At 35.9% G+C, this 25635-nt stretch overlaps 1 pseudogene across 1 annotated transcript in view; it reads left to right on the top strand.

Annotated features, from left to right (window-relative positions):
• Positions 1–6911: 6911 nt before the first annotated feature.
• The window catches only part of LOC146898250 (polyubiquitin-like), an 86824-nt pseudogene continuing 68100 nt past the window's right edge, over positions 6912–25635 (top strand). The window contains exons 1-2 of the transcript XR_015023633.1: positions 6912–7559; positions 7774–8001. The product of XR_015023633.1 is annotated as a polyubiquitin-like (transcript). The remainder of the gene's footprint in view (positions 7560–7773; positions 8002–25635) is intronic.

The raw sequence follows: 25635 nt of genomic DNA, 5'->3' as shown, positions 1-25635 counted from the left end.
AAGTTGGATATATAAAAGAATTTGGAAGCCCTATACAGTTTTCCACTGAGTCATCTAAACTTAGTTGTTTAAATTCTTCATTTCCTAGTGCTGCTGCTGCATAGGAGACTGAAACATCAAAACTAGAAAGAATTTATAGGGCGCTTTATCGCCTTGTTCTGTAATTAAAGGGGTTTCTTTCCCTTTTTCCAGCAACAGGATACATATTCTATCAAAGAATTTATGAAGCCATGAAATGTTGGTGCTAGGCGGAGTTGTTTGCGTCCGTCAGCATCCTTTTAGCATAAGCTCACTATTTTAGGCTTCAACAATGAGTGTTAGGCTCTGTTATCTTCCAAATCTTTATCGCACAGCGCGCGATTAGTAGCACAAGTAACTCCACGATCTTGTAACTGTAGTATACTTGGAAGACAATTGCGACAAGAAGTTTTTCAACTTTGGTGGAACCTTTTTGCACAAAATAAGATACCATCTCTCTGCAACTTAAAAGTGAGTAGCATCAATTCTCACCAATTCTATGCTTTTAAGCTTCCATAGAAGGATGGATTGTACTTAATTTTTGTATTTGATCTGCCACTTAACCAATTCTCATCCCACACAAAATTCTGAATCATCACTAGTGTACCTTCATCGAGAAGGGGGGTTAGTACTCCAAATGCTTTCCACACATAACTGGAGTTATTGAAGTCTAGCATCAAATAAGTAACTCGAAAAATATTTAGCTTTGAAAAAACGAGCAGTAAAAATGAATTTTTTTTTGCACAAAATATTAATAATATTGTTTTGTGCCCAAAAAAAATCCATGTTAACATTTATAATGCGATTTTTTTTAGAATACAAAAGGGACTAAGCCTAAAAGACAAAAATAATGTCTAATCAAACGAGGTGTTGTCACACCAACATAATCAACTAAAAGATACAAACTAATCTGTACGAGACACCGTTGATAGATGATTAAAGAGGAGCCACCATCACACACCAAATTCACTAGAACATCTGCACAAGATTTTGCTTCTCTAAAGGTATGACAAATTCAAACCTCCCAATTTAGCTTCAAATTCTAATATTTGATTAACTCCACCCAATAATTGACCCACCGTTAAAGGGCAACACAAAAATCTCATCTTGAACCTTTTTGTTTCTTCAATTCCACACAGTGTAACAAGCTGTTACCTAAATATTTGCCCATGTCGACTAAAAAATTTGCCCGTGTGAACTCTTTTTACCATTATATAAATTGCAACTAAAAAATTACACACTGACTAACTACTTTTTGGTTGGTTTGAGAACCTGTGAGGAACAAGTTAGAAATAACAGTTAAACATTATAGTTTCAACACCTAATAAATAACGGTTAAACTTAATGTTTAATTCTGAGTCAAAACTGATTCTAAAGTTGTAAATTTTGGTTTTGATATGTGTAAGTAGAATTTATTTTGCTAATGTTCACTTTTGTTTATGACTTTCTTTTCTTATTTTTCAAGTTTTTTTTTTGTGTGTATTGTTTAATTAACAATAGAATGCTGATAAATTCACCAAAAAAAATATAGTGCTGATATATCTTTACTAAGTAATATACTTGATGGGCTAATATCTCAGTTTAAGTCTCACAAAGAGCCCTTCGTTTTTGGATTTGATACAAACCAAACTATTTCAAAGGAATTGGGTTAATGCAAATACTGGTAATTTAAACTCTGAAGTGAAAAAAGAAGAGTTAGACTTCTGTCGAAAAGACCCATACTTCAAATTAAATTTCCCAGCTACACTTTTAAAAATTGGTTAATATGAAGGTTCATTCAAGATTCTGTATGCGATTTTGTGTTTTTGGGAAATTTATACTTTCAATGAATTTAACTTATATTGATGTTGTCTTTATTGCGGTACGGAGCAAAATATGAAGGTGACTTAATGGGAATGTGTTACTTTGCCTCTAAAATACTTCCATGGTTCTTCAACATGTAAAACACACCTGCAATTATGCATGAGTAATTGTCCGGTGTTTAATGATTTATCGATGATATTTTGTGTATTGTAGGTTGCAAGACAACCTCTTTTCATTCATATAGATTTAAAAGTACAATGGTTTTGTTGGTTTGTCATAAACTAAGTAGGAGAACCAACATTTAACACCTTTATAAAATAATAGAAACTGATTTCCAAATGGGACATTCAGAGACTCTCATGTAAAAGTCCAAAAAAAAGATTTATTTTTTTTTTATATCAAATTTGTCCCTGTACACGTGAAACCTGACTTGGAACTCAATGTCCGCGCTTAATGTCACTCGTCAACACTGTTAACGCTAAGACTTGACGGAGGGACTAAATTGATTGACGTTTACAAAATTCAAGAACGTATGGCGATTCCGAAAAATTGAGGGATGAAATTGACGGGTGCAGACAAATTTGAGGACCAAAATGCCTATTCACTCGTAATAAAATATATACAACAAAGTACAATAAAAAATGTGGATAGATTATTATGTTACCGCACATCTTTCCCCCAGTAGTAATAATATAATATGACTGGACACACATGTATTAAAATCAAAAAGGATGGATAAATATATTGCAGAAATATCTGGTTTATAAGAGAAAATTGGATCAACAAAAACTTATGTATTTGATTTAAAATTTGGACCATATACATCAACTTTGGTTGACCTAACTTTCTGTTTTATGTAGGACCGAATGAAAAAATATGATAAAATCAAATATATACAATGAAATACAAGAAAAAAATGTGATACACAGACAAATTAGTGCTTGTCTTTTCTGCTAGTAGTGTATATCTACACTTCTTTTTTTTTTGTTGAGAGAATATCTATACTTCTATACTATATATATATATATATATATATATATATATATATATATATATATATATATATATATCGTGAGCTTAGCTCAGTTGGTTGGGACAATGCATAAAATATGCAAGGTTGGGGTTCAAACCCCGGCCACTACCAAAAAATATATATATTAATAAAATAAGCTGGTTTGGGCTGGTTTTTTCTCCTTCCAATTATACCCTTAACTAAATTTGACTGTATATTGGGCTGGTTTTTTCTCCTTCCAATTATACCCTTAACTAAATTTGACTGTATAAATGTTATTTTATTAGCGTCATTTAAAAAGATAAGAATTTATATTTTTTGAAAAATATTATATTTGGTATCATTGAAAAAGATTAAAGATAAGTATAGTTTGTTACAATATGAAAGTGCAAAATATTTATTATCTTAATCAAAATCAATAGATTTAATCAAAATTTCGTAAAAACTTTCGTTCGTAATTTACACGCATTAGTGTAATAAGAAGACGGGACAAATTTCATAAAAACTATTGTTCGTGCCCGTCTAAACACTAGTATATGTAAAGGGAATACATGGTTTTTGAGTGGCTTTTTTACTTTCGATTATATCCTTAAACAAATTTGTCAACTAGAATGATATATTGTCCGTGTCATTTAAAAAGATAAGAATTTAGACTATATTTACTAGAACGATATATTGTTACAATATGCAATGGCTAAACATCTATTTATAACTCTATAACAATATATAAAGGAAATACAATATATTTTTTGGTCGAAATTTTCATTATTAAAGTTATAACCTTAACTATATATAATTTTATTCAAATTTTCATTATTAAAGTTATAACCTTAACTATATATAATTTTATTCAAAATCAAAACTTCATAAAAAAATATTGTGTATACATGCATTAGCAAGGTAAAAGAAGCGGATGTTCCCATATGAAAGCTAATACCTATAATTTAAATTAAAATCAGAAATTCAAAAATTCTATTGTTTGTAATTTATACGCATTAGCACAATAAAAAGAGTTGATAGATTGACACGGAGTGTCCGTATGAACGCTAATAACATACATTTTTTTTAAAGATCTAGTAATGATGTAGCCTCAAGACCGGTGGTGTGCATGCATCGCTCTGCTGCATCCCCCAAAAATAAACCCCATACAGGGTTGTTAAGCAGCCGTCGATGGTGTTTTAACCGTGGATTGCTCTGTTACTCACACTTAACCAGGGTGTGATTTTCTTTGTGTTGTTGAATTGTCGTGTTCGTCGTTCTATTTTTGAGGTAAACAAAAGTTGTTGGGTTCACTATGTTGATGAGATGGTGTCATCCGTTCTTTGTTTATGTATTCTTGGTCCATTTTTGATATGGCATCGTGACTTTGTTTGTTTCATTCCTTATGTTCATTTGGTTCTGATTGATTGGGGTTCGTTAGTTGCGGTTTTCTGGTGGGCTTCACTGCGCCTTTGCTGTTGTTCCAAAATGGGTCCGGACAACAATCTTCAGCTGTCGTCCCAATGTTCTCAGTTGTCCTTCAATTGCAATTGTTTCAAGGTTCACTTAGTTAGAGAATGATCGTTAGTTAGAACACTGTCATTCAACGGTGTGCTATTTTGCGGGGGTCGTCATTTTGGTTTTGTTTGGCTTTGGGGGGTTGTTTTGGTTGTGATTATTGTGGCGAGGAATTGTGTTTTTGAATGTTGAAGGGTTTGATTTTTTAACGCGGTGATGGAGTTTGAGTAAGATGAATTTTGTAGGGAAGATTGTCGTGTATCAATTTGTACAAATCGAACGAGGTGTGACTGTTGAAAGTGGTTTCACCTTTGTCTCTCTGTTTTGGGTTTTGGCAATGGCAGGGGTGTTGGTGTATGGTGTTGTGGTTTTTGTTTGGTTTTTAGGGCTGTTGTGGGGAGGTCTTGTATTGGCTTGTGTCGGACGAAGTGCGGATGTGGTGGAAGGTTGTGGTAGGGGCAGTTATGGTTGTTTCTCAATGGATTCTCGTTATGGGTTTTGTTTGCTTATTGTTTTGGAAATCATATTGATGTACTAGCTTGCGGATATGGACAAATTTTAGTGGTCTTTTAGGTTGAGGGTTGGGGCTATTGTTAATGTTCATGAGAGTTTGTGTGGTTTGGTTTGGTTGTTTTGCGCAATTGTTTGGGTGTTGTTGGTAGCTCTTTGCGGGGTTATCAATATGGCTTTTATTGTGAGGTTCTGTACATGGACTTCGTTTTGTCTGTATCTCTCTTTTTGGGTGTCCCGCCTATATACGACACTGTTGCTTTGTAAATCTTGTTTCACTTGCCTTTGTTCGTCTTGAACAACGATTTTTTTTTTGTTGGATTAATCAACAACAAAACTAATAACCCTTGAACAAGGATTTGTTATTAATAAATTTAGCCTTTAAAAAAAAAGAATATGATTGGATACTCATGTATTAAACTAAAAAAAATATAGATAAAAAAAAACTAAAAAAAAGTATGGAGAGTTTTTTATTTTTGATGGAGTACAGAGAAATATATTAAATAGTATAAATTAATTAATAATCAATAAAAAAACATTAATTAATAACGGATAACTCATGGTTTTTTTTTTTTTTTTGCGAAGCCCAAGCGTATATGTGGCCATATTTTGCTTCAAATAAGGTTTGTTACATTCGACAGAGACATTCTTAAAATAGGCAGCCGCCAAAAGCACACATCGGTAGCAACGTGATTATGTCTATATTTTCTTGTTTCTTTGTGAGTATTTTGTTTTAATAGCTTGATTTTATTGTACTAGAAGAACGTGATTATGCTTTACTCAAAAACTTGATTTTGATATATATTTGTTGTTTTGATCACTATTAGGCAAAAGATGAAAGGAAGACATGCAACAAAGACAGTGAAGAAATCGTTAATTCCGTGAAAAATGTTAGTAAGAACAGCTCCGTTCCTCGTATAATTTCCAACCCTAAATTGCTTGAGTGCTGCAATTGTTATCAACCCTTAAAGATTCCTGTTTTTCAGGTATGCATTTGATTTATTTGATTTCATAAAGTATTTGCTCTATCTGAGAAGAATTAATCTGATGTCATATATTCAATATGCTTCTGGTCATTAAATTTGATACCTTTTTCTGGTATATTTCAATATTCTATTTAATATACACTCCTCCCTTAAGTGCTATGTGAAACTCCTTTGTGTTGTTATGTCCACGAATATACATTTCGAGGGTGACACAAGTGACCGATAACGGTGATCTGGTAACAAACGATCCAACAAATTTTCAAATTTGAGTTGTACCTAACTCAATCCCCCATTTATATACTCATATTTAAACTTTATCTCATTCAATGTGAGACTTTTGACAAGTAAATCACTTTAGAAGATAAAGTAAGTATTATCAAATGTTAATTAGAAAATTAAGGATAATAATAAAAGAGGTACATCATTACAATCAAGTGTTTTTGAATTGACGAAGCTTGACTTTCTCACTTTAGAGGAGCCAAATTCTTCTAAAAAAATGACATTACTTGCCGCATCATCTTATGCGGCGTTTGTAGGCAGTAGAAAAGAATGGGAATCACTTATGCCAAAAAGGAGAAAGATGCATAACAAACGAGGTCTAGTAGTAAAAAGAGTGAGCATGATGATGATGAATAAATGGTCAGAGATAGTGATTTATTTAAGGAATCACTTTCATTTATTTTAAATGCTTTGATGAGTTAATTTAAGCCTTATAGACTTGAGACTTTTTTGCTTTACATTGGGTTTGAAGATTAGTAACAATGAACTTTGATAAATAATTATGAATGTCTTGAATATTGTATATCCTTCTATTTTTGAGATTTTATATGTGCATGGTACGAACTTCTTGTTTTTTCCCATAAATTTGATATCTATACTGTCAACGCATTTTTGGTGCCAGCTACTGTCAGTCATTGAGGACATAGATTTTAAGAAGAATAAACTTAGTATGATTAGCTTTGTTGGTTATACTTTTGATCGCATAACTTGCTAACAAGCCTTATAAAGAAATGTCTTACATTATTTTATTATAGCAATTGGTTCAAAGTCGAATTTGATGGTTTTGTTTTTTTGCTGTAATACAGTGTGATAATGGTCATATTGTCTGCTCTACTTGCTGTCCTAATCTTCGGAACAAGTGTCACAAGTGCTCATTGTCCATCAGCTCTAAACGTTGTGAAGCCATTGAGAATCTATTGCGATCTATTGAAATGCCATGTCCGAATGCAAAATATGGTTGCAGGGTGAAAAATAGGTACATTAGGCAGAGGGATCATGAAGACGAATGCATCCATACGCCATGTTACTGTCCCTTTTCAGGATGCGACTTTGTTGAATCATCAAAAGTGTTGTCTATGCATTTTTGCCATAAACACAGGGATTCGCAAATCAAATTTTCTTATGGTCAATCCTTCGTTATCTCCTTGAAGTCTAATGATGAAACCATTGTTCTTCGAGAGGAAAATGATGACAAACTATTTATTCTCAATAATAGTACTACGTTGTTAGGAAATGCTGTCAATATTTGCTGCTTTGGTCCAGACGCTTCTGAGTCTGAGTATAGTTACGATATGTTGGCTACGTCTCAGATATGTAAACTGAAATTACACTCTTTTGCCAAGAATGTCCAACGGATTACTTTAGCAAATCTTTCATCAGAGTTCCTTGTGATTCCATTTGGTTCCTCTAAACCTCTCAAGTTAGAAATTTGCATAACTTGCGCAACCCCCATGGTACTTCCTATATCCTTTTCTTTGCTTTGTTATTTTCCTATTTAATTGTTAATATCTTCTTTCTATGTATTGAATTTATATCCTAACTCTTGATCTCAAATTTATCACTATTTCAAATGCCAAAAAAGTGTTGTTAGTGATTTCTATTTTTCTATTATTGATCAGTTCCTTAAATATCAGTCTAAAATTTGGTTGTATCGATTTATTGGCGCAGATGCAAATCTTTGTAAAGGGTCTAGATGGAAAGACAATGACCCTTGACGTTAAGAGTTCATACAGGATGCCTAAAGTGAAAGAGATGATTTTTGAAAATGATGGTATCCCAGTGCACGACCAACGTCTGATCTTTGCTGGTATGCAACTCGATGGCAACCAGACCCTTGCCGATTACAACGTCAAAAATGATTCAACCCTCCACCTTGTCCTCCGCCTCCTTGGGGACTAGATGATCACAGGACCATCACTGATTACTACATCCAAGAGTTGGCAATTGTCCACCTTATCATTTTCGTAGTTGGCGACCCTTAGCATGCATACAATCACCCAATAAGTAGAGAAATCATAAATTATTGATAAAATAGAGTCTTCCGCTTTTGGATTTATTCATCGAGTCTTTCACTTTTGCATTTCTTATTATTAATTATTTGACTTTTGTCCATTAGTTTTGTCTTGAGCTGTATATGATATTTTTTAACTGGGGGGTGATTTTAACAATTGAAGAAACATATTTACTTTTCAACAATAGTTGAAAACGTTCAATAATTCTTACATAGAGTAACTCATGCATTATTTTGATTGAAACATAATTGCAGCATCAAAGTATCATATAATCAATACGAGTCAAGTAACTTGAGTCCACTCACTATGTTTGAAATAAAACTGGTGAAAACTGGTGAATTGTAAAGAACTTATGATTTATATGTGATTTTGAGTAAGTCAAATCTACATAACCTGAGTTAGAGTCAAGTCAGATTGTTAGTGTAGAGAGAAGAATATTAGTAAACACAACGACTCTGCAAAAATGGCGACAAAGTTAATTGATTCATGAAAGAGAATGTATCATGTATGGCGACAAAGTTGTAATAAAAGGATTTGGAGTCCCTATACAATATGCCAAAAATTGATTTAGAGCTTGGTTTGTCAGAGTCATCTAAACATAGTTTTTTTTATGATGGAGGCCAACTATGATCATAAACAAAGAAAATCAGACAAATGCAAGTTGTTATGTAGTCAGATAGCTAAACCCTTCGTATGTGTCATAGTTTGGTTTACAAGGCAATAAAAACTTAAATTTGATACATCAATTTTACAATAAGATTTAAAATGATATAATTAGAATCGATTTTATTAGTTTATTTTTTGTACTATATTTATTAAAGGAAAGGGAAAAAAAAGATATGAGGAAAGTGACTGAAAAGGTTTTGGGTAGGGTTCAGTGGATTTTCTTTGGTTTTATTTCATTTGTTTTCAATCTATTTTATTTTATTTTATTTAAAAATGAAACGGCGTGTTTCATATTTTTTTTAAGATCATCTAGTAATATAATAGATTATGATTTCCCTCAAAAAAAAAAAATAGATTATGATTGGATACTTATGTATTAAACTCAAAAAAATGTTTAGAAATCCTAGCTCAACTGAAAAATACCAAAATTGCAAGGCTGAACGTAGTGACCCGAGTTCGAACCCGGGACCTCACAGTTGTGTGTGAGTTTAATTTTAGTGGATTACCACTTCACCTAAGACCAACAAAAATAAACTCAAAAAAATGTATGGAGAATTTTTTGTTTGATGGAGGATGGAGAAATATATTAAATAGTATAATTTTTTTTGAAACAAAATAGTATAAATTAATTAATAATCAACAAAACGTAGTATAATTTTTTTTTTTTTTTTGAACAGCCACATATATTAAGCCAACACAGTCCTCTCAAGGAGAGAACAAAACGTAACAGGCCCCCTGAACCTGAACAAGAAGCGAAAGAAACAAAGAGACCTCCAAAAACAGTTCTGCACCGCAGCTGCCTACAAAAACAGCACTCAGCAGAAACCGAAAATAAGGTTTAGAAATAAGGTTTTGTTACATTCGACAGAGACCTTCTTTAAAAGAGGGAGCCGCCAAAAGCACCAAAGGACACATCGGTAGCAAAGTGATTATGCCTATATTTTCTAGTTTCTCTATGAGTCTTTTGTTTTAGTATCTTGATTTTATTGTACTACAACAACGTTATTATACTTTACTCAAATACTTGATTTTCATTATGTATTTGTTTTTTTAATCACTATTAGGCAAAAGATGAAAGGGAGACATGCACCAAAGACGGTGAAGAGATCATTGATTCCGTACAAGATGTTAGTAAGAACAGCTCCGTTCCTCTTATAATTTCCGACCCTAAATTGCTTGAGTGCTGCAATTGTTATCAACCCTTAACGATTCCCGTTTTTCAGGTATGCATTTGTTTTATTTTATCTGTTATTTTCTATATCTGAGAAGAGTTATTCTGTTGTCATATATGTAATATGTTTCTGGTCATTAAATTTGATATTTTTTCTAGTATATTTCAAGATTGTATTCAATAGTTTCCACTATACACTTCTCCCTTAAGTGCGGTGTGAAACTCCGTTGTGTTGTAACGTCCATGAATGGACATTTGGAGGGTGACCCAAGTGGCTGATAACGGTGATCTGGTAATAGGCGACCCAACAAAATTTCGAATTTGAGTTGTACCTTACTCAATACCTCATTATATATATATATATATATATATATATATATATATATATATATATATATATATATATATATATATATATATATATAGACACACACACACACACAAACACACACACACACACACACACACACACACACACACACACACACACACACATATACACACACACACACACGCCTATACTTATACTTTAATTCATCAAATGTGAGACTCTTAACAAGTAAATCACTTTAGAAGATAAAATAAGTATTATCAACTGTTAATTAGAAAATTAAGGATAATATTAAAGGTACATCATAACAATGAAGAGTTTTTAAATTAATGAAGCTTGACTTTCTCACTTTAGAGGAGCCAAATTCCTCTAAAAAAAAATGACATTACTTGCCCCATCATCTTATGCGATGTTGTAGGCAGTAGAAAAGAATGGGAACTACTTACACTGAAAAGGAAAATGATGCATAACAAATGAGGTCTAGTAGTAAAAAGAGTAAGCATGATGATGATGAATAAATGGTTAGAGATAGTGATCTATTTAAGGAATCACTTTCATTTATTTTAGATGCTTTGATGAGTTACTTTAAGCCTTATACACTTACGACTTGTTTGCTTTACATTGGGTTTGAATATTAGTAACAATGAATTTTGATAAATAATTATGAATGTCTTGAATGTTGTATATCCTTCTATTTTTGAGATTTTATATGTGCATAGTACTACATTTTTGTATTTTTCCATAAACTTTGATATCTATATTGTCATAGCAATTTTGGTACCAGCTACTATCAGTCATTGAGTATATAGATTTTAAGAAAAATAAACTTAGTATAATTGGCTTTGTTGGTTATACTTTTGATCACATAACTTCCTAACAAGCCTTAAAAATATATGTCTTACTTTATTTTATCATAGCCATTGGTTAAAAGTCGAATTTGATGGTTTTGTTTTTCTGCTGCAATACAGTGTGATAATGGTCATATTGTTTGCTCTACTTGCTTTCCTAAACTTTGGAGCAAGTGTCACAAGTGCTCATTGTCCATCAGCTCTAAACGTTGTAAAGCCATTGAGAATCTACTGTGATCTATTGGAATGCCATGTCCGAATGCAAAATATGGTTGCAGGGTGAAAAATACGTACCTTAGGCAGACAAATCATGAAGAAGAATGCACCCATAAGCCCTGTTACTGTCCCTTTTCAGGATGTGACTTTGTTGAATCATCAAAAGTGTTGTCTATGCATTTCAGCCATAAACACGGGGATTCTCAAATCAAATCTAAAGTGGAGAAAAATAGGCACATTAAGCTGACGAGAACTCATGTTTTTTCTGCAAAGCCCAGACGTATGTTGATAAGTGTTTAAAAGTGATATATTTCATATAGGAGTTTAGGCATTTTAGTGACTTGTTTTGCACGATTCTCTATGAAAAACTCCAATTATTGTGTAAATATGTCATTTATGCTTTTGAGCCTTATTCTACCCTTTTTGTGCAGGAAAATACAAGCAAGGAGCAAGAAACGTCAAAGTTCAAAGTCCTACGCTATTAGCGTATCCTACGCTATTAGCGTGATGAAGAAATGCCCAAGGTCAGAGAGATACGCCAATGGCGTACCTGGGGCGTAGGATCTGGAGCACTCTTGAAGAGTACGCTAATAGCGTATACTGAGCTATTAGCTTACAGGCTCCAGGGAGCTACGCCATTAGCGCACCTGGAGCGTAGCTGGTCATGAAGAAACACGCTATTAGCGTATCCTACGCTATTAGCGTAAAAGCTCCAGAGGGATACGCCATTACCGTAGCTGTAGCGTAGAAGCAGGGCAAGGCCAACGTGGCACAAGCCCATTGGCCAGATTATAGGCCGACATACCACGCTATTAGCGTAATCTGCGCTATTAGCGTAGGTACAAAAACACAGGCCATTTAAATAGCATTTTTTACCTCTCTTTTAGGTCATTCTCTATTCCATTAATATTTTTCATACATTCTAAGAGAGAGGTCAGAGCTATTTCCAAGAGAGAAACACAAAGCAAGTGATTAAGGAGTAGATTCAACCCTAGATTCATTGAGACATCAAGGATCTTGGCATGGAATCTTCATCTTTCCTTCATTCCTTGCATTAGTTTACATGTCTATGTGTAGCTATCACCTTCTTTGTAGTATTGAGGTAACAAACAAGCTATTATGTAATCTTTTGATCTTTTAATATATAAGGTTCTAGCTTAATGATTCAATATTGTTGTTATTCTTATGTTTAATGCTTTCAATAAGATTCAAGATGATTTGGACACAAACTCTTGAATCTAGAACTAGAATAACAATCTATCTTATGTTGTATCACTCTTGACAAGTTTGTAAACCTTTGATAATTACTTTTTATCAAGATTTTAATGCTTTCGGATACTTAATCAGGCTGGACACGGTCAATTAAGTTATCCGATCGACTTTGTTATCGTTTAAGGAATTTGGACACGAATGTTTAAACGTTAACTTAGAAATAACGATGTCGCTTTGGACACGAAGGATATTGTAGAAATGATTGTAATAATATTGGTTATAAAGCTAGAATCTGTTAATCGATCGAGAGATTGCTGCTGTTATGCTTGCTCGTTATCTTATACCGCAAGCGAAATAGTTCGATCTCCTCTCGTTTTTACTTTTATGTCATTTGTGGATATAGTGTTACAAACAAACATTTTATAAACGATACCTTAATGTGAAAGATTGTGAAAATGCTTATGATTAACGCAACTCCCTGTGGAAACGATCCTATATATACTCACGTGTACATAGTTATATGACATGTAGGAAAAAAAACTTACATCAAAATGGCGCCGTTGCCGGGGAGTAGCGGATTTTATATTATAAGTTTTGAACAATTTTGTCATGTTAAGTCAATTTTGCACAAAATTCTTTCATGCATATACTTATACACTTATATCATTCGTTATTTTTTTATGCTAACCACCTGGTATAGTATTGGTAAACTTTGTTTATGCGAGGTACCGTTTCTAAAGAAGACCTTCAATTTGATCCAGAGATAGAGAAAACTGCTAGGTTACTTAAGAAGCAAGCAAAGGAAGCTAAGAGACTAGCCAGGCTGGCTCAGCCGGAATCATCTAGTTCTATTCACTCGCCTTCGGGTTCGGTTCATACACTATCTCCGGGTGGTTCTCTACACACAACTCCACCATCATCACCGGAAAGGGAAACTATTGTAACAATGGCTAATGAAGATGAGAATGCTCTTCCAAGTTGGGTTAGTCCAAGAAGGCTTGCTAACCTTGGTAATCAAAATGCCAAACAAGTCGAGTTGAAATCGGGGTTGATAAATTTGATAACTTAAAACCAATTCACTGGAATGGATCATGAAGACCCTTACAAGCATCTCACAAATTTCTATGTTACCGCCGGTACTCTTGGTATGAAGGGAAATGAGGAAGAGCCAATGTTTTGCGCATTATTTCCTCATTCTTTGATTGGTAAGGCTAAGGAGTGGTACTTAGATCAACCTACTTCTTTGATGAAAAATTGGCCTGAATTGGAGAAAATGTTTCAAGAGAAGTTCTTTCCGGAGGATAGGCATCTTGAAGCTAAAACATCACTCACAACTTTTTCTCAAGGCCAAAGTGAGTCTCTATGTGATGCTTGGGAGCGATACAAATCTTTGCTTAGGAGCTGTCCGAAGCATGGTTATGATAGCCAGATGCAAATCTACCTATTTCATCAATGGCTTCAAGACATGTCCAAGACAATGCTAGATGCAAGTGCTGGAGGATCTATTGCTTTGAAAAGTCCAGCTGATGCTGTCAAAATCATTAACCAAATGGCTCTCAACACTAGAAAATCTTCTCACAACCGGAATCCTAATCAAAGGAAAGCCGGTATCCTTGAACTAGAAGCAAATGATGCAGTTTTGGCTCAAAATAAGCTTCTCACTCAACAAATAGAAGCTATGCAAAAGGAGATGAGAGTTATGCCAAAACAAATTCTCGAATCTCTCAAGCAAGAAGGAGGAACATCTCAGGTTAACGCTTGTGAGCTTTGCACGGGGGATCATCCCACCGGCTTTTGTCCCACACCCGGTTCTTTTGAAGAAGAGGTAAATTATGTGGGAAACCAACAAAGACCTAACCAACCACAACAAGCCGGAACCTCACAACAAGCCCAAAATCCGGGTACTTCCAACTTCCAAGGAAGATATCCGGCCAACCAAAACCAACAAAGACCTTGGAGAACACCTTACAACAATAACTACCAATATCCGCAATCAAACTTCTACCAACAACCGTTCCCTCAATTCCAACAACCATTCAATAATCAATACCAATTCCCACAAAAAAATAACCCCCAACAACCTAACAATTCCCAAAGCACCGAGGAGGTCTTGAAGCAACCAGAAAAATACCGACGCGTCCATCAAAGGCCTTGAAACGCAAGTTGGTCAGTTAGCACAACAAATGGCTCAAGGTCCTCCGCAAGTGGGAACTTTCACCGCCAACACTCAACCAAATCCTAAGGAGCATCACAAAGCATAGCAGTCAAAAGCTATTGCTACAAGGAGTGGTAGAGTAGTAGATAAAGGGGTAGGTGAAGAGATTGTAGTTGAAAAGAAGGATGAAGAAGTTGTAAGTGAGGAGGATATAGAGAAGTTAGAGGAGGATATTGTAGAGATAGAGAAGGAAGTGTATATAAAGAATAAAGAAGAATTAGTTGAAAAAGAAAAAAAATCAAAAAAGAGAACTAGTGGAACAAGAGGAGATGGAGAAGAAGATGAAAGATGTGGGGAAAGATAAAGGCAAGAAACAAGAAGTTGAGAAGCAAGTGGTGGCTCAACGCTTACCCTACCCACATGCTCCATCGAAGAAAGACAAAGAGCGGCAATACACAAGGTTTCTTGAACTCTTCAAGAAGTTGCAGATTGATATACCATTCTCAGAGGCCTTGGAGCAAATGCCGGTCTATACGAAATTCATGAAAGATATCCTTTCCAAGAAAAGAAGAGTCAACGATGAAGAGACTATCCAAATTGATGCCAATTGTAGTGCTATTATTCAAAGAACATTGCCTAAGAAAGAGCAAGATACAGGGAGAGTCACTCTATCGGTAGCTATTGGCACAACACATGTAGGTAAAGCACTACTTGATCTTGGATCAAGCATAAACCTCATGCCTTTGTCCGTTGCCAAAAGAGTTGGTGACCTATGTATAAAGCGGACTAGGATGATGTTGCAATTAGCCGACAAATCCTTTGCAAAACCACTAGGTTTGGCCGAAGATGTTCTTGTAAAAGTGGACAAATTTATTTTTCCGGCTGACTTTGTGGTTATGGATGTCGAAGAAGATGAGGATGTGCCTATCTTAATGGGAAGGAATTTCATGCAAACGGCTCGGATGATGATTGATCTTGATGATAATATCATGAAGGTCAAGGTAAATGATGAAGAGGTTACTTTCAACATCCGGGAAGCCTTGAAGTACTCAAAAGACAAGGGTGCATGTTTCAACATGGATGCAACCGAAGAAGTTATCTTGACTACTCGGAAGCAATTGCACAATAGAACACCCCTTGAGAGTGCTTTGGTGGACGCACTCAATGCTATTGATGAAGATGAAGCAAGAGCCATTGAAGAGTGTTTGAAGGAGCTAGATTCCTTGAAAAAGGTTCTTCCTAATCAAGCCATACTTGAAGATTTGAAAGAAGAATCCAAGGAAGAAGCAAAAGTTGATGACACCAAGGTAGAATTAAATGTTTTACCATCTAATTTGAAATATGTTTTTCTTGAGGAAGATGGTACAAAACCGGTGATCATTAGTAGCTCCTTGTCCATCAATGAGGAAACAAAGTTGGTAGAGGTCCTCAAGGCCAACAAGGAAGCGATAGGGTGGAAGTTATCCGACTTGAAAGGGATAAGTCCATCTTATTGTATGCACAAGATTATGATGGAAGAAAACTTCAAACCGGTAGCACAACCGCAACGCCGCTTGAATCCAAACATGAAAGAGGTGGTGCGAAAGGAAGTAGTGAAGTTGCTTGAAGCCGGCATGATCTATCCTATCTCGGATAGTGCTTGGGTAGGCCCGGTTCAAGTAGTTCCCAAGAAAGGAGGAATGACGGTGATCACTAATGATAAAGATGAGTTGATCCCAACTAGAACCGTCACCGGATGGAGGATGTGTATAGATTATAGAAGACTCAATCAAGCAACAAGGAAGGATCACTTTCCCTTGCCCTTTATGGATCATATGCTTGAAAGACTCTCCGGTCAATCCTTTTATTGCTTCCTAGATGGTTACTCCGGTTACAATCAAATCGCCGTGAACCCAGATGATCACGAGAAGACGGCTTTCACTTGCCCCTTTGGTATTTTTGCTTATCGAAGAATGCCATTTGGCTTGTGTAATGCACCCACAACTTTTCAACGGTGTGTTCAAGCAATCTTCTCCAACTTAATTGGTAAATGCATGGAGGTGTTCATGGATGATTTCTCAGTTTTCGGTTCGTCATTTGATTTGTGTTTGAATAGCTTGGATACCGTGCTGAAGCGGTGTATTGAAACTAGCTTGGTGCTCAATTGGGAGAAATGCCATTTCATGGTTACCGAGGGTATTGTCCTTGGTCATAAGATTTCTGCTAAGGGTATTGAGGTAGACCAAGCAAAGGTCGATGTTATTGGAAAGCTTCCACCACCGATGAATGTCAAAGGTGTTCGGAGTTTTCTTGGCCATGCCGGTTTTTACCGGAGATTCATTAAAGACTTCTCAAAGATAGCAAAGCCTATGAGCAACTTGCTCAACAAAGATAAGTCTTTTATTTTTGATAATGAATGTCTTTAAGCATTTGAAACTTTGAAAGAAAGATTGACCACTGCACCAATAATCATTGCTCCTAATTGGAATTTAAATTTTGAACTAATGTGCGATGCAAGTGATTATGATGTTGGTGCGGTCTTGGGTCAACGTAAGGACAAAATTTTTCATGCCATCCACTATGCAGGTAAGGTTTTAAATGAGGCACAAATCAATTATGCCATAACTGAAAAAGAGTTACTTGCAATAGTTTATGCAATGGAGAAATTTCGTTCTTACCTTGTAGGTTCCAAAATTGTTGTATATACTGACCATGCAGCTATCAAGTATCTCCTTACTAAGTCCGACTCAAAGCCAAGGGGCTCATCCGATGGATGTTGTTGCTTCAAGAGTTTGACTTAGAGATCAAAGATAAGAAAGGCACGGAGAATCTTGTAGCTGATCACCTTTCAAGGTTGACAAACAATGAGGTAACCAAGAATGAACCGGAAGTTCGTGAAGAATTTCCCGATGAAAGGTTGCTAGCAATTAATGTGAGACCGTGGTTTGCCGACATGGTGAACTACAAAGCAACCGGGTTCATTCTGGAAGATTTTGAATGGCAACAACGCAAGAAGTTCGTCCATGATGCTAACCACTATGTGTGGGATGAGCCTTACTTGTTCAAAATTGGAGCGGACAATCTCTTGCGTAGGTGTGTGGATGATGAAGAGGCAAAGAAGATCCTATTGCAATGTCACAATTCACCCTATGGAGGTCACTTCAACGGGGAAAGAACCGCCACAAAGGTACTTCAATCCGGGTTCTATTGGCCAACTCTATTCAAGGATGCCAATATACATTGCAAGCATTGTGATGAATGTCAAAGAACCGGATCAATGTCAAAGAGAAATGAGATGCCTCTACAACTCATCCTTGAAGTGGAAGTGTTCGATTGTTGGGGTATAGATTTTGTTGGCCCCTTTCCTCCTTCATTTTCTAATGAGTACATCTTAGTCGCTGTTGATTATGTTTCAAAGTGGGTGGAAGTCGTAGCATCGCCTAAAGCCGATAGCAAGACGGTAGTGAAGTTCCTAAAGAAGAATATTTTCACCCGGTTTGGTACACCAAGAGTTCTTATTAGTGATGGAGGGTCACACTTTTGCAATGCACAACTTGCCAAAGCACTAGATCATTATGGAGTCAAGCACAAGGTAGCATCACCGTATCATCCGCAAACGAATGGACAAGCCGAAGTTTCCAACCGGGAGGTCAAACGAATACTTGAGAAGACGGTCTCTACATCTCGGAAGGATTGGTCGGCTAAACTTGATGAAGCTTTGTGGGCATATAGGACTGCTTACAAGTCTCCTATAGGCCTAACTCCCTTTCAAATGGTCTATGGCAAATCTTGTCACTTACCGGTCGAGCTCGAACATAAAGCATTTTGGGCATTGAAGTTCTTAAACTTTGATCAAGAGAAGGCCGGTGAAAGAAGAAAAGTTCAAATGCATGAGCTTGAAGAATTGAGAAATCAAGCTTATGAATCTTCAAAGCTCTACAAAGAAAGGACCAAGAAGTATCATGATAAGAAGATCATTCTGAGACAATTCATGCCGGGGCAAATGGTGTTACTTTTCAATTCAAGACTAAGATTGTTTCCGGGCAAATTGAAGTCTAAGTGGTCCGGACCTTTCATGGTTGAAGAGGTCAAACCATATGGAGCTGTTGAACTTGAGGATCCAGTCACAAAAGCCAACTAGACGGTGAATGGGCAAAGGTTTAAGCCCTACTTCGGTGGTGAAATTGATCGGTGTTTGTCGACAATTTCACTAATCGAACCATGATTTCTTTAAAATGCGTCAAGCTAAGGACGTAAAACAAGCTCTTGCTGGGAGGCACACCCAGTTTTGTAAGTATTTTTATGTTCATTGCATATAGTAGTAGTACATAAGCATTAAAAGCAGAAAAATGAAACAACTTTGAAAAAAACTGATCCTGAAGCTTCACGCCAATAGCGTAATTTTCGCTATTAGCGTGGAAGCTCCAGAGAGCTACGCTAATAGCGTAAGTTTGGCGTGGGGGAAATTTTTTTTGTGGGCCCAAGGGGAGTAACTCCCCTTAACTTCCCATAACCCATTCTTTTCCCATTCTCACGGTTTCTTTTCTTTCTTCTCTCACTCTCACACACAAAAACTTCTCTCACTCACACACTAACCCTAAAAATCAAACCCTTTTTCCTATGGTTCAATTGGTTCCAAGCATTCATCTTTACATCATTCATTCTTGCTTGCATCCAATCACTGCACTAACAGGTTTGATTATCCTTCCTTTCCTTGTTTTTATTGAAAAATTCATGTTTTGACATAATTAGCAATGGTTAGGGCTAGGGTTAGAGTTTTGATTTGTAAAAAGAGATTGTTCTACATTGATTATAGTTGGAAAAGGAACAAGAATCATAACCCACATGCAACAAACATTCATCTTTTGATTTTGACCCATTTTGTAAAAATTTGAAAATTAAGGGTTTGAATGATTTGTTGGCAAATGTTGTGATTTTGATTCCTTTTCATGATTATATTGTGTTGTAGAGACATAGGATGAAACCTAGGGTTGAAATATGCTGGTATGTGCTGAGAAATTGCAGGAACAAGAATTTTGAAAATTTGAAAATTGCAGGTACGAAGAAATATGCTAATAGCGAAATTTTTCCAGAAAATTTTGCTATTAGCGTGGTTCTTCATACTTGCCCAGATTTTCAAAATTTTTGATGTTTTTAAATGACCAATTCTGCTTTGTGCTAATATTTTCTATACAATATGTTGGTATTTCCTGGTTTTGTTGCAGATGGCACCTAAACAAGCTGAAAAAGTCACCAGGACCAAACGTCCAAGAGGCAAATCTGCCTCCACCTTAGCCACACCAGTGATCCCTAACCGTTTTCCCACACCTGCCCCCTCTGCCAGGTTCAAAAAGATGACTCAGTACAAAACCTGGCATGAGAAAACATTTGAAATTCAACCAAGTGGTGAATACTCTGATTTACTCCACATTTTCACTGGCCGCAAGTGGACCAAACTCCTTATTCCCACAACTGAAATTAACACCGACCTAATCAAGGAGTTCTATTGTAATGCTGCTCCTGATGCCTCACCCACCACCCTTGCTGATGCTTTCTCCTGGACTTCTTATGTCCGAGGGAAGCAAATCCCATTTGATAGGGATTCCATTAATGATTTCCTCGGTAATGCTTTAGACCTTGAGCCTTCACCTGATCCCACTTTGCCCACCTTATGTACTTATGCTAAGAGAAATGCTCAGGGGAATTGGAAATATGAGCAAATTGAGAGGGACATCATGAACAAGGGTAGGTACTTTGTAAAGAATGACAAGGGAGAGATTAGGCATGCACTTACAAAGGAGATGACTGCTCAGGCCCGCTTGGTGTTCCAATTTCTTGTCCACAATGCTCTCCCCAGAGCCCATACATCCGATGCCCCAAAAGCCGTTCTGCCACTCATTTGGTGCATTATGAAAGGAGTGCCTGTTGATATTGCTCGCATCATAGCCAATGAGATGAAAGCTGTGTCTTTGAAGGTTGCCACAGGTGCTAAGAAGGTTGCATTGTTCTACCCGGGACTTATTATGGGATTGCTGAAGGCCTATGGAGTGCCCATTTCTGGACCCTTTGATGAAGACATTGTGGGGGCCATTACTGACACTTCTATTCGTACCTGGGAGAAAACAGAGCAGAGGGCAGCTCAATACCATTTCTCTGATGATGAGGCTGGCCCATCTGAGGGTGCTGGTTCTTTTGATTTTTCAGGGTTGCAGACCTTTATGCTAGAGCAGCAGATGCATAACCAGTATGTGAGGGACCAGAACAGCTTCTTGATGGACCAGAACGAGGCAGTTTGGAGGAGCAACCAAGGCATTCATCAGGACCTCTTTAATGCTCACATGCATCCGGGAAATGCTGATTACCCGGTTATGACTCCTGACCAGTATCAGAGTTTTGTTCATTGGCCTGAGGGCAGGCCAGGACCTTATGTGGGGGTGGCAGATGCTGTGGATGATGAGGCTACTCCTGATGATGCTGGAGTTGATGGTGAAGATGTGGATGTGGATCATGACATGGACGATGCAGGAGAGGATGATCAGTGAGATCATTGGGCTTTTAGTGATGTTTTTATTTTCGCTTTCAAACTCTATGTTTTTTATTTCATGTTGGAACAATTGTTTATTTGGTTGTATTTTGTACTCTTCAAGCACTGTGGTTTTTAGTGCTTGATTTGTTACTTTGTTACTTTATATTTGGTTTAATAACTTATCTTGTGGATTTTAACTTATGTTTTGGATGAAATTTTTGTTTGAATCTTGCTTGTGTCCCTCAAAAGAAAATTGCTCATGAACAATAAATTTTAAAGTGCTCCATGGAGCCAATGTTTGAGCAAAAGCAGGTGAGTGATAATGATATTACTTGTGAGAAAGCGTAAAGCCAAGGTATTGGTTTCCTGTTATTCTAGGTTTTTAATAAGAATTTGAAACTTGTACTTTGCACGAAATATATATCATTTAGTTCTTGTCATAAACATAAATATTTTTGAACCACTTAGTACTTAACATAAATGTGAGGTAGCTTCAATCTGTTGTATATATGCTGGAGACCGATAATCACCGTCTAACTTGTTTTAGTTTTGTTAAATCTGATAATTATTTTGAATTGTTTGAAAGCATGGAAAGGATCAAGGCACTTTTTGAATTGAGAGTAACCTACTTGACCACATAAAGCCTACCTGTGAGAAGAGCGAGTATCTGATACCCCAATCTGAGCCAAATGAATCAAGTCTTCAAACATGAACTGTCAATATTCATAAGCACAATGCTTGTTGAATTTGCCTGAAATTTTTCAAAAATCTAGTTCATGGTTGAATCTTATAGGACTTTGATAATTTTACTTTGTTGAACCCTTAACCTTTTTGTACTTTGTCCCTTGCCTTACGATAGGGGAACATTCAATTAGAGTTTTGTTGTATTCAAGTTGGGGAGAAAAAGGAGGCATTATATGTCAAGTTTGTGGTGAAATTGTTAAAATAACCCGACAACATTGAATCAAAGAAAAAGTTGTACATTTGATAAAGAAAAGAAAAAGAAGAAAAAGAAAGAGAAAAATCAAAAAATAGAATAAGTTGTCAAGGTTATAAGTTTGATTTTTAATCACCAAAGGTTGTAATTCTTGGTAGGGAAGTATATGGATTTCAAGTTGTGATACAAAAAAATGTTCCTCTTTGATAGGCTTTCTGATCAATTGCCCCACATATGACATTTCTTTTGTAGCCCGGCCAAGTTATAACCCTTGCAAGACCTTTTGATCCATGCTTTTATGCTTTTTGAGACGATATTTGGATGGACACCTAACTTAAATAGGATGTTAGCATGATTGTTGGATGTGTGTTCATTACTTCACTTTTTGTTATCATAGTATTGCATTTACTTTTACAGAAGAGTGTTAGGTGTGGTTCATAGATAGTTATGTTTATGTTTTGAAGTTTATGATGTATAGTTTGTGCTTAGGACATATTTTGCATTCTTAGTTTGCACCTAGAGTAGCAGAGGACTTCATGCTTGTCCACGCGATCATATTTGAATCACCATTTGTTTATTTTTGTTTTGAATTGTTTGACACCTTATTGAAAACCTTGTCCAAAGCCTTGTTAGTTTCCTTTTCCATTGATTTGTTTGAGGACAAACAAAAAGCCAAGTTGGGGAGAGTTTGATAAGTGTTTAAAAGTGATATATTTCATATAGGAGTTTAGGCATTTTAGTGACTTGTTTTGCAAGATTCTCTATGGAAAACTCCAATTATTGTGTAAATATGTCATTTATGCTTTTGAGCCTTATTCTACCCTTTTTGTGCAGGAAAATACAAGCAAGGAGCAAGAAACGTCAAAGTTCAAAGTCCTACGCTATTAGCGTATCCTACGCTATTAGCGTGATGAAGAAATGCCCAAGGTCAGAGAGATACGCCAATGGCGTACCTGGGGCGTAGGATCTAGAGCACTCTTGAAGAGTACGCTAATAGCGTATACTGAGCTATTAGCGTACAGGCTCCAGGGAGCTACGCCATTAGCGCACCTGGAGCGTAGCTGGTCATGAAGAAACACGCTATTAGCGTATCCTACGCTATTAGCGTAAAAGCTCCAGAGGGATACGCCATTAGCGTAGCTGTAGCGTAGAAGCAGGGCAAGGCCAACGTGGCACAAGCCCATTGGCCAGATTATTGGCCGACATGCCACGCTATTAGCGTAATCTGCGCTATTAGCGTAGGTACAAAAACACAGGCCATTTAAATAGCATTTTTTACCTCTCTTTTAGGTCATTCACTATTCCATTAATATTTTTCATACATTCTAAGAGAGAGGTCAGAGCTATTTCCAAGAGAGAAACACAAAGCAAGTGATTAAGGAGTAGATTCAACCCTAGATTCATTGAGACATCAAGGATCTTGGCATGGAATCTTCATCTTTCCTTCATTCCTTGCATTAGTTTGCATGTCTATGTGTAGCTATCACCTTCTTTGTAGTATTGAGGTAACAAACAAGCTATTATGTAATCTTTTGATCTTTTAATATATAAGGTTCTAGCTTAATGATTCAATATTGTTGTTATTCTTATGTTTAATGCTTTCAATAAGATTCAAGATGATTTGGACACAAACTCTTGAATCTAGAACTAGAATAACAATCTATCTTATGTTGTATCACTCTTGACAAGTTTGTCAACCTTTGATAATTACTTTTTATCAAGATTTTAATGCTTTCGGATACTTAATCAGGCTGGACATAGTTATATGACATGTAGGAAAAAAAACTTACATCATATGTGGCCATATTTTGCTTCATATAAGCTTAGTTACATCCGACAAAGACATTCTTTAAAAAAAGGCACTGCCAAATGTGCCAAAGTACACATCGGTAACAACGTGATTATGCCTATAATTTCTAGTTTCTCTGTGAGTATTTTGTTTTAATAGCTTGTTTTTATTTTACTAGAACAAGTGATTATGCTTTACTCAAAAACATGATTTTGATTATGTATTTATTTTTTTAATCACTATTAGGCAAAAGATGAAGTGGAGACATGCAACAAAGACTATCAAGAGATCGTTAATTCCGTAAAAGATAGTAAGAACAGCTCCGTTCCTCTTGTGATTTCCAACCCTAATTTGTTTGAGTGCTGCAATTGTTTTCAACCCTTAAAGATTCCCGTTTTTCAGGTATGCATTTGTTTTATTTGATTTCATAAGTTATTTTCTATATCTGAGAAGAGTTAATCTGATGTCATATATGCAATATGCTTTTCGTCATTAAATTTGATACCTTTTTCTAGTATATTTCAAGATTGTATTTAATATACACTCCTCCCTTAAGTGCTTTGTGAAACTCCTTTGTGTTGTCACGTCCACGAATAGACATTTGGAGGGTGACCTAAGTGACTGATAACGGTGATATGGTAACAAACGACCCAACAATTTTAAATGCTTTGATGAGCTACCTTAAGCCTTATAGACTTAAAACTTGTTTGCTTTACATTGGGTTCGAATATTAGTAACAATGAACTTTGATAAATAATTATGAATGTCTTGAATATTGTTGTATATCCTTCTATTTTTGAGATTTTATATTTGCATGGTACGAACTTCTTGTATTTTTCCATTAACTTTGATAACTATATTGTCGTAACATTTTTGGTAACAGCTACTGTCAGTCATTAAGTACACAGATTTTAAGAAGAATAAACTTAGTATGATTAGCTTTATGTTGGTTATACTTTTGATCGCATAACTGGTTAACAAAGTCGATTTGATGGTTTTTTTTTTGCTGTAATACAGTGCGATAATGCTCATATTGTTTGCTCTACTTGCTGTCCTAAACTTTGGAACGAGTGTCACAAGTGCTCGTTGTCCATTAGCTCTAAACGTTAAAGCCATTGAGAATCTATTGCGATCAATTGAAATGCCATGTCCGAATGCAAAATATGGTTGCAGGGTGAAAAATACGTACATTAGGAAGACAAATCATGAAGAAGAATGCATCCATAAGCCCTGTTACTGTCCATTTTCAGGATGTGACTTTGTTGAATCATCAAAAGTGTTGTCTATGCATTTTTGCCATAAACACGGGGATTCTCAAATCAAATTTTCTTATGGTCAATCCTTCATTATCTCCTTGAAATCTAATGATGAAACCATTGTTCTTCGAGAGGAAAATGATGACAAACTATTTATTCTCAATAATAGTACTATGTTGTTAGGAAATGCTGTCAATATTTGCTGCTTTGGTCCAGACGCTTCTGAGTCTGAGTATAGTTACGATATTTTGGCTACGTCTCAGATATGTAAACTGAAATTACACTCTTTTGCCAAGAATGTCCAACGGGTTGCTTTAGCAAATCTTTCACCAGAGTTCCTTGTGATTCCATTTGGTTCTTTCGAACCTCTCAACTTAGAAATTTGCATAACTTGCGCAACCCCCAGGGTACCTCCTATATCCTTTTCTTTGC

Source organism: Medicago sativa, chromosome 8, assembly GCF_051527215.1.
Source record: "Medicago sativa cultivar Bolivia chromosome 8, Bolivia_mono, whole genome shotgun sequence".
In the NCBI taxonomy this organism is placed as follows: domain Eukaryota; kingdom Viridiplantae; phylum Streptophyta; class Magnoliopsida; order Fabales; family Fabaceae; genus Medicago; species Medicago sativa.
This window is presented reverse-complemented; position numbering and strand designations above follow the sequence as displayed.